The following is a 13,813-nucleotide window of genomic DNA, read 5'->3' on the forward strand; positions in this document are numbered from 1 at the left end:
CGTAATACGTTATAACGTTATACCTTATAACCTTGTACTACATAACGTAACACGTTATAACGTTATACCATATAACGTAATACGTTATACCGTTATACCTTATAACCTTGTACTACATAACGTAATACGTTATAACGTTATACCTTATAACGTTATACCATGTAACGTAATACGTTATAACGTTATACCATATAACGTAATACGTTATAACGTTATACCTTATAACCTTGTACTACATAACGTAACACGTTATAACGTTATACCATATAACGTAATACGTTATAACGTTATACCATATAACGTAATACCTTATAACGTTATACCATATAACGTAATACGTTATAACGTTATACCTTATAACCTGTACTACATAACGCACACGTTATAACGTTATCCCATATAACGTAATACGTTATAACGTTATACCATATAACGTAATACGTTATAACGTTATACCATATAACGTAATACGTTATAACGTTATACCTTATAACGTTATACCATGTAACGTAATACGTTATAACGTTATACCATATAACGTAATACGTTATAACGTTATACCTTATAACCTTGTACTACATAACGTAACACGTTATAACGTTATACCATATAACGTAATACGTTATAACGTTATACCATATCACGTAATACGTTATAACGTTATACCATATAACGTAATACGTTATAAAGTTATACCATATAACGTAATACGTTATAACGTTATACCTTATAACCTTGTACTACATAACGTAACACGTTATAACGTTATACCATATAACGTAATACGTTATAACGTTATACCATATAACGTCATACGTTATAACGTTATACCATATAACGTAATACGTTATAAAGTTATACCATATAACGTAATACGTTATAACGTTATACCTTATAACCTTGTACTACATAACGTAATACGTTATAACGTTATACCATATAACGTAATACGTTATAACGTTATACCTTATAACGTTATACCATGTAACGTAATACGTTATAACGTTATACCATATAACGTAATACGTTATAACGTTATACCTTATAACCTTGTACTACATAACGTAATACGTTATAACGTTATACCAAATAACGTAATACGTTATAACGTTATACCTTATAACCTTGTACTACATAACGTAATACGTTATAACGTTGTACCATATAACGTAATACGTTATAACGTTATACCATATAACGTTATACTATATAACGTATTACGTAATAACGTTATACCATATAACGTTATACCATAAAACGTAATACGTTATAACGTTATACCATATAACGTTATATCATATAACGTAATACGTTATAACGTTATACCATATAACGTTATTCCTTATAACTTTGTACCTTATAACGTAATACGTTATAACGTTATACCTTATAACCTTGTACTACATAACGTAACACGTTATAACGTTATACCATATAACGTAATACGTTATAACGTTATACCATATAACGTAATACCTTATAACGTTATACCGTATAACGTAATACGTTATAACGTTATACCTTATAACCTTGTACTACATAACGTAATACGTTATAACGCTGTACCATATAACGTAATATGTTATAACGTTATACCATATAACGCTATACCATCTAACGTAATACGTTATAACGTTATACCTTATAACCTTGTACTACATAACGTAACACGTTATAACGTTATACCATATAACGTAATACGTTATAACGTTATACCATATAACGTAATACGTTATAACGTTATACCATGTAACGTAATACGTTATAACGCTGTACCATATAACGAAATACGTTATAACGTTGTACCATATAACGTTATACTATATAACGTATTACGTTATAACGTTATACCATATAACGTAATACGTTATAACGTTATACCATATAACCTTGTACTACATAACGTAACACGTTATAACGTTATACCATATAACGTAATACTATATAACGTATTACGTTATAACCTTGTACTACATAACGTAATACGTTATAACGCTGTACCATATAACGTTATATCATATAACGTAATACGTTATAACGTTATACCATATAACGTTATTCCTTATAACTTTGTACCATATAACGTAATACGTTATAACGTTGTACCATATAACGTAATACGTTATAACGTTATACCATATAACGTAATACGTTATAACGTTATACCATATAACGTTATTCCTTATAACTTTGTACCATATAACGTAATACGTTATAACGTTGTACCATATAACGTAATACGTTATAACGTTATACCATATAACGTAATACGTTATAACGTTATTCCATATAACGTAATACGTTATAACGTTGTACCATATAACGTTATACTATATAACTGTATACGTTATAACGTTATACCATATAACGTTATACCATATAACGTAATACGTTATAACGTTATACCTTATAACCTTGTACTACATAACGTAATACGTTATAACGTTATACCTTATAACCTTGTACTACATAACGTAATACGTTATAACGTTGTACCATATAACGTAATATGTTATAACGTTATACCATATAACCTTGTACTACATAACGTAACACGTTATAACGTTATACCATATAACGTAATACTATATAACGTATTACGTTATAACCTTGTACTACATAACGTAACACGTTATAACGTTATACCATATAACGTAATACGTTATAACGTTATACCATATAACGTAATACGTTATAACGTTATACCATATAACGTTATTCTATATACCGTATTACGTAATAACGTTATATCATATAACGTAATACGTTATAAAGTTATACCATCTAACGTAATACGTTATAACGTTATACCTTATAACCTTCTACTACATAACGTAACACGTTATAACGTTATACCATACAACGTAATACGTTATAACGTTATACCATATAACGTAATACGTTATAACGTTATACCATATAACGTAATACGTTATAACGTTATACCATATAACGTAACACGTTATAACGTTGTACTATATAACGTAATACGTTATAACGTTATACCTTACAACCTTGTACTACATAACGTAACACGTTATAACGTTATACCATATAACGTAATACGTTATAACGTTATACCATATAACGTTATACTATATAACGTAATACGTAATAACGTTATACCATATAACGTTATACCATATAACGTAATACGTTATAACGTTATACCTTATAACGTTATACCATGTAACGTAATACGTTATAACGCTGTACCATATAACGTAATACGTTATAACGTTATATCATATAACGTTGTACTACATAAAGTAATACGTTATAACGTTGTACCATATAACGTTATACTATATAACGTATTACGTTATAACGTTATACCATATAACGTAATACGGTATAACGTTATACCATCTAACGTAATACGTTATAACGTTATACCTTATAACCTTGTACTACATAACGTAACTCGTTATAACGTTATACCATATAACGTAATACGTTATAACGTTATACCATATAACGTTATACTATATAACGTAATACGTAATAACGTTATACCATATAACGTTATACCATATAACGTAATACGTTATAACGTTATACCTTATAACGTTATACCATGTAACGTAATACGTTATAACGCTGTACCATATAACGTAATACGTTATAACGTTATATCATATAACGTTGTACTACATAAAGTAATACGTTATAACGTTGTACCATATAACGTTATACTATATAACGTATTACGTTATAACGTTATACCATATAACGTAATACGTTATAACGTTATACCATATAACGTATTACGTTATAACGTTGTACCATATAACGTAATACGTTATAACGTTACACCATATAACGTAATACGTTATAACGTTATACTATATAACGTATTACGTTATTACGTTATACCATATAACGTAATACGTTATAACGTTATACTATATAACGTAATGCGTTATAACGTTATACCTTATAACGTTGTACTATATAACGTAATACGTTATAACGTTATACCATATAACCTTGTACTACATAACGTAACACGTTATAACGTTATACCATATAACGTAATACTATATAACGTATTACGTTATAACCTTGTACTACATAACGTAATACGTTATAACGCTGTACCATATAACGTTATATCATATAACGTAATACGTTATAACGTTATACCATATAACGTTATTCCTTATAACTTTGTACCATATAACGTAATACGTTATAACGTTGTACCATATAACGTAATACGTTATAACGTTATACCATATAACGTAATACGTTATAACGTTATACCATATAACGTAATACGTTATAACGTTGTACCATATAACGTTATACTATATAACTTTATACGTTATAACGTTATACCATATAACGTTATTCCTTATAACTTTGTACCATATAACGTAATACGTTATAACGTTGTACCATATAACGTAATACGTTATAACGTTATACCATATAACGTAATACGTTATAACGTTATACCATATAACGTTATTCCTTATAACTTTGTACCATATAACGTAATACGTTATAACGTTGTACCATATAACGTAATACGTTATAACGTTATACCATATAACGTAATACGTTATAACGTAATACGTTATAACGTTATACCATATAACGTTATTCCTTATAACTTTGTACCATATAACGTAATACGTTATAACGTTGTACCATATAACGTAATACGTTATAACGTTATACCATATAACGTAATACGTTATAACGTTATTCCATATAACGTAATACGTTATAACGTTGTACCATATAACGTTATACTATATAACTGTATACGTTATAACGTTATACTTTATAACCTTGTACTACATAACGTAATACGTTATAACGTTGTACCATATAACGTAATACGTTATAACGTTATACCATATAACGTTATACTATATAACGTATTACGTAATAACGTTATACCATATAACGTTATACCATAAAACGTAATACGTTATAACGTTATACCATATAACGTTATATCATATAACGTAATACGTTATAACGTTATACCATATAACGTTATTCCTTATAACTTTGTACCTTATAACGTAATACGTTATAACGTTATACCTTATAACCTTGTACTACATAACGTAACACGTTATAACGTTATACCATATAACGTAATACGTTATAACGTTATACCATATAACGTAATACCTTATAACGTTATACCGTATAACGTAATACGTTATAACGTTATACCTTATAACCTTGTACTACATAACGTAATACGTTATAACGCTGTACCATATAACGTAATATGTTATAACGTTATACCATATAACGCTATACCATCTAACGTAATACGTTATAACGTTATACCTTATAACCTTGTACTACATAACGTAACACGTTATAACGTTATACCATATAACGTAATACGTTATAACGTTATACCATATAACGTAATACGTTATAACGTTATACCATGTAACGTAATACGTTATAACGCTGTACCATATAACGAAATACGTTATAACGTTGTACCATATAACGTTATACTATATAACGTATTACGTTATAACGTTATACCATATAACGTAATACGTTATAACGTTATACCATATAACCTTGTACTACATAACGTAACACGTTATAACGTTATACCATATAACGTAATACTATATAACGTATTACGTTATAACCTTGTACTACATAACGTAATACGTTATAACGCTGTACCATATAACGTTATATCATATAACGTAATACGTTATAACGTTATACCATATAACGTTATTCCTTATAACTTTGTACCATATAACGTAATACGTTATAACGTTGTACCATATAACGTAATACGTTATAACGTTATACCATATAACGTAATACGTTATAACGCTATACCATATAACGTTATTCCTTATAACTTTGTACCATATAACGTAATACGTTATAACGTTGTACCATATAACGTAATACGTTATAACGTTATACCATATAACGTAATACGTTATAACGTTATTCCATATAACGTAATACGTTATAACGTTGTACCATATAACGTTATACTATATAACTGTATACGTTATAACGTTATACCATGTAACGTTATACCATATAACGTAATACGTTATAACGTTATACCTTATAACCTTGTACTACATAACGTAATACGTTATAACGTTATACCTTATAACCTTGTACTACATAACGTAATACGTTATAACGTTGTACCATATAACGTAATATGTTATAACGTTATACCATATAACCTTGTACTACATAACGTAACACGTTATAACGTTATACCATATAACGTAATACTATATAACGTATTACGTTATAACCTTGTACTACATAACGTAACACGTTATAACGTTATACCATATAACGTAATACGTTATAACGTTATACCATATAACGTAATACGTTATAACGTTATACCATATAACGTTATTCTATATACCGTATTACGTAATAACGTTATATCATATAACGTAATACGTTATAAAGTTATACCATCTAACGTAATACGTTATAACGTTATACCTTATAACCTTCTACTACATAACGTAACACGTTATAACGTTATACCATACAACGTAATACGTTATAACGTTATACCATATAACGTAATACGTTATAACGTTATACCATATAACGTAATACGTTATAACGTTATACCATATAACGTAACACGTTATAACGTTGTACTATATAACGTAATACGTTATAACGTTATACCTTACAACCTTGTACTACATAACGTAACACGTTATAACGTTATACCATATAACGTAATACGTTATAACGTTATACCATATAACGTTATACTATATAACGTAATACGTAATAACGTTATACCATATAACGTTATACCATATAACGTAATACGTTATAACGTTATACCTTATAACGTTATACCATGTAACGTAATACGTTATAACGCTGTACCATATAACGTAATACGTTATAACGTTATATCATATAACGTTGTACTACATAAAGTAATACGTTATAACGTTGTACCATATAACGTTATACTATATAACGTATTACGTTATAACGTTATACCATATAACGTAATACGGTATAACGTTATACCATCTAACGTAATACGTTATAACGTTATACCTTATAACCTTGTACTACATAACGTAACTCGTTATAACGTTATACCATATAACGTAATACGTTATAACGTTATACCATATAACGTTATACTATATAACGTAATACGTAATAACGTTATACCATATAACGTTATACCATATAACGTAATACGTTATAACGTTATACCTTATAACGTTATACCATGTAACGTAATACGTTATAACGCTGTACCATATAACGTAATACGTTATAACGTTATATCATATAACGTTGTACTACATAAAGTAATACGTTATAACGTTGTACCATATAACGTTATACTATATAACGTATTACGTTATAACGTTATACCATATAACGTAATACGTTATAACGTTATACCATATAACGTATTACGTTATAACGTTGTACCATATAACGTAATACGTTATAACGTTACACCATATAACGTAATACGTTATAACGTTATACTATATAACGTATTACGTTATTACGTTATACCATATAACGTAATACGTTATAACGTTATACTATATAACGTAATGCGTTATAACGTTATACCTTATAACGTTGTACTATATAACGTAATACGTTATAACGTTATACCATATAACCTTGTACTACATAACGTAACACGTTATAACGTTATACCATATAACGTAATACTATATAACGTATTACGTTATAACCTTGTACTACATAACGTAATACGTTATAACGCTGTACCATATAACGTTATATCATATAACGTAATACGTTATAACGTTATACCATATAACGTTATTCCTTATAACTTTGTACCATATAACGTAATACGTTATAACGTTGTACCATATAACGTAATACGTTATAACGTTATACCATATAACGTAATACGTTATAACGTTATACCATATAACGTAATACGTTATAACGTTGTACCATATAACGTTATACTATATAACTTTATACGTTATAACGTTATACCATATAACGTTATACCATATAACGTAATACGTTATAACGTTAAACCTTATAACCTTGTACTGCATAACGTAATACGTTATAACGTTATACCATATAACGTAATACGTTATAACGTTATACCTTATAACGTTATACCATGTAACGTAATACGTTATAACGTTATACCATATAACGTTATACTATATAACGTATTACGTAATAACGTTATACCATATAACGTTATACCATAAAACGTAATACGTTATAACGTTATACCATATAACGTTATATCACATAACGTAATACGTTATAACGTTATACCATATAACGTTATTCCTTATAACTTTGTACCTTATAACGTAATACGTTATAACGTTATACCTTATAACCTTGTACTACATAACGTAACACGTTATAACGTTATACCATATAACGTAATACGTTATAACGTTATACCATATAACGTAATACCTTATAACGTTATACCGTATAACGTAATACGTTATAACGTTATACCTTATAACCTTGTACTACATAACGTAATACGTTATAACGCTGTACCATATAACGTAATATCTTATAACGTTATACCATATAACGCTATACCATCTAACGTAATACGTTATAACGTTATACCTTATAACCTTGTACTACATAACGTAACACGTTATAACGTTATACCATATAACGTATTACGTTATAACGTTATACCATATAACGTAATACGTTATAAAGTTATAACATCTAACGTAATACGTTATAACGTTATACCTTATATCCTTGTACTACATAACGTAACACGTTATAACGTTATACCATATAACGTAATACGTTATAACGTTATACCTTATAACGTTGTACTACATAACGTAATACGTTATAGCGTTATACCATATAACGTTATACTATATAACGTAATACGTTATAACGTTATACCATATAACGTAATACGTTATAAAGTTATAACATCTAACGTAATACGTTATAACGTTATACCTTATATCCTTGTACTACATAACGTAACACGTTATAACGTTATACCATATAACGTAATACGTTATAACGTTATACCTTATAACGTTGTACTACATAACGTAATACGTTATAACGCTGTACCATATAACGTAATATGTTATAACGTTATACCATATAACGTAACACGTTATAACGTTATACCATATAACGTTTGACTATATAACTTAATACGTTATAACGTTATACCATATAACGTTATACCATATATCGTAATACGTTACAACGTTATACCTTATAACCTTGTACTACATAACGTAACACGTTATAACGTTATACCATATAACGTAATACGTTATAACGTTATACCATATAACGTTATACTATGTAACGTAATGCGTAATAACGTTATACCATATAACGTTATACCATATAACGTAATACGTTATAACGTTATACCATATAACGTGATACGTTATAACGTTGTACCATATAACGTAATACGATATAACGTTATACCATATAACGTAATACGTTATAGCGTTATACCATATAACGTTATACTATATAACGTAATACGTTATAACGTTATACCATATAACGTTATTCTATATAACGAATTACGTAATAACGTTATACCATATAACGTAATACGTTATAACGTTATACCATATAACGTTATACTATATAACGTAATACGTTATAACGTTATACCTTATAACGTTATACCATATAACGTAATACGTTATAACGCTGTACCATATAACGTAATACGTTATAACGTTATATCATATAACGTTGTACTACATAAAGTAATACGTTATAACGTTGTACCATATAACGTAATACGTTATAACGCTATACCATATAACGTAATACGTTATAACGTTATACTATATAACGTATTACGTTATAACGTTATACCATACAACGTAATACGTTATAACGTTATACTATATAACGTAATGCGTTATAACGTTATACCTTATAACGTTGTACTATATAACGTAATACGTTATAACGTTATACCATATAACGTAATACGTAATAACGTTATACGATATAACGTTATACTATATAACGTAATACGTTATAACGTTATACCTTATAACCTTGTACTACATAACGTAATACGTTATAACGTTGTACCATATATCGTAATACGTTATAACGTTATACCATATAACGTAATACGTTATACCGTTATACCGTATAACCTTGTACTACATAACGTAATACGTTATAAAGTTGAACCATATAACGTAATACTATATAACGCATTACGTCATTACGTTATTCCTTATAACGTTGTACTACATAACGTCATTCTTTGTAACGTTTTACGATGTACCGTAATACGTTATAACGTTATACTATATAACGTTATACTATATAACGTAATACGTTATAACGTTATACCATATAACGTAATAGGTTATAACGTTATACCATATAACGTTATACCATATAACGCATTACGTCATTACGTTATTCCTTATAACGTTGTACTACATAACGTCATTCTTTGTAACGTTTTACGATGTACCGTAATACGTATTAACGTTATACCATATAACGTTATACCTTATAACGTAATACGTGATAACGTTGTACCATATAACGTAGTACGTTATAACGTTATACCATATAACGTTATACCATATAACGTAATACGTTATAACGTTGTACCATATAACGTAATACGTTACAACGTTATAGCATATAACGTTATTCCTTATAACTTTGTACCATATAACGTAATACGTTATAACGTTGTACCATATAACGTTATACTATATAACTTTATACGTTATAACGTTATACCATATAACGTTATACCATATAACGTAATACGTTATAACGTTATACCTTATAACCTTGTACTACATAACGTAATACGTTATAACGTTATACCATATAACGTAATACGTTATAACGTTATACCTTATAACCTTGTACTACATAACGTAATACGTTATAACGTTGTACCATATAACGTAATACGTTATAACGTTATACCTTATTACCTTGTACTACATAACGTAATACGTTATAACGCTGTACCATATAACATAATATGTTATAACGTTATACCATATAACGTAACACGTTATAACGTTATACCATATAACGTTAGACTATATAACTTAATACGTTATAACGTTATACCATATAACGTAATACGTTACAACGTTATACCTTATAACCTTGTACTACATAACGTAACACGTTATAACGTTATACCATATAACGTAATACGTTATAACGTTATACCATATAACGTTATACTATATAACGTAATACGTAATAACGTTATACCATATAACGTTATACCATATAACGTACTACGTTATAACGTTATACCTTATAACGTTATACCATATAACGTAATACGTTATAACGCTGTACCATATAACGTAATACGTTATAACGTTATATCATATAACGTTGTACTACATAAAGTAATACGTTATAACGTTGTACCATATAACGTTATACTATATAACGTATTACGTTATAACGTTATACCATATGACGTTATTCTATATAACGTATTACGTAATAACGTTATACCATATAACGTAATACGTTATAAAGTTATACCATATAACGTAATACGTTATAAAGTTATACCATATAACGTAATACGTTATAACGTTGTACCATATAACGTTATTCTATATAACGTATTACGTAATAGCGTTATACCATATAACGTAATACGTTATAAAGTTATAACATCTAACGTAATACGTTATAACGTTATACCTTATATCCTTGTACTACATAACGTAACACGTTATAACGTTATACCATATAACGTAATACGTTATAACGTTATACCATATAACGTTATACTATATAACGTAATACGTAATAACGTTATACCATATAACGTTATACCATATAACGTTATACTATATAACGTAATACGTAATAACGTTATACCATATAACGTTATACCATATAACGTTATACGTTATAACGTTATACCATATAACGTGATACGTTATAAAGTTATACCATATAACGTAATACGTTATAACGTTGTACCATATAACGTTATAGTATATAACGTAATACCTTATAACGTTATACCATATAACGTTATACCATATAACGTAATACGTTATAACGTTATACCTTATAACGTTATACCATATAACGTAATACGTTATAAAGTTATACCATATAACGTAATACGTTATAACGTTGTACCATATAACGTTATAGTATATAACGTAATACCTTATAACGTTATACCATATAACGTAATACGTTATAACGTTATACCTTATAACGTTGTACTACATAACGTAATACGTTATAACGCTGTACCATATAACGTAATATGTTATAACGTTATACCATATAACGTAACACGTTATAACGTTATACCATATAACGTTTGACTATATAACATAATACGTTATAACGTTATACCATATAACGTTATACCATATATCGTAATACGTTACACCGTTATACCTTATAACCTTGTACTACATAACGTAACACGTTATAACGTTATACCATATAACGTAATACGTTATAACGTTATACCATATAACGTTATACTATATAACGTAATACGTAATAACGTTATACCATATAACGTTATACCATATAACGTTATACGTTATAACGTTATACCATATAACGTGATACGTTATAACGTTGTACCATATAACGAAATACGTTATAACGTTATACCATATAACGTAATACGTTATAGCGTTATACCATATAACGTTATACTATATAACGTAATACGTTATAACGTTATACCATATAACGTTATTCTATATAACAAATTACGTAATAACGTTATACCATATAACGTAATACGTTATAACGTTATACCATATAACGTTATACTATATAACGTAATACGTTATAACGTTATACCTTATAACGTTATACCATATAACGTAATACGTTATAACGCTGTACCATATAACGTAATACGTTATAACGTTATATCATATAACGTTGTACTACATAAAGTAATACGTTATAACGTTGTACCATATAACGTTATACTATATAACGTATTACGTTATAACGTTATACGATATAACGTAATACGTTATAACGTTATACCATATAACGTAATACGTTATAACGTTGTACCATATAACGTTATACTATATAACTTTATACGTTATAACGTTATACCATATAACGTTATACCATATAACGTAATACGTTATAACGTTATACCTTATAACCTTGTACTATATAACGTAATACGTTATAACGTTATACCATATAACGTAATACGTTATAACGTTATACCTTATAACTTTGTACTACATAACGTAATACGTTATAACGTTGTACCATATGACGTAATACGTTATAACGTTATACCATATAACGTAACACGTTATAACGTTATACCATATAACGTTAGACTATATAACTTAATACGTTATAACGTTATACTATATAACGTATTACGTTATAACGTTATACCATATAACGTTATTCTATATAACGAATTACGTAATAACGTTATACCATATAACGTAACACGTTATAACGTTATACCATATAACGTAATACGTTATAACGTTATACCATATAACGTTATACTATATAACGTAATACGTAATAACGTTATACCATATAACGTTATACCATATAACGTAATACGTTATAACGTTATACCTTATAACGTTATACCATATAACGTAATACGTTATAACGCTGTACCATATAACGTAATACGTTATAACGTTATATCATATAACGTTGTACTACATAAAGTAATACGTTATAACGTTGTACCATATAACGTTATACTATATAACGTATTACGTTATAACGTTATACCATATAA

Source organism: Bombus flavifrons, chromosome 7 (genome assembly GCF_040668555.2).
Source record: "Bombus flavifrons isolate JBK064 chromosome 7, iyBomFlav1_principal, whole genome shotgun sequence".
NCBI lineage: Eukaryota > Metazoa > Arthropoda > Insecta > Hymenoptera > Apidae > Bombus > Bombus flavifrons.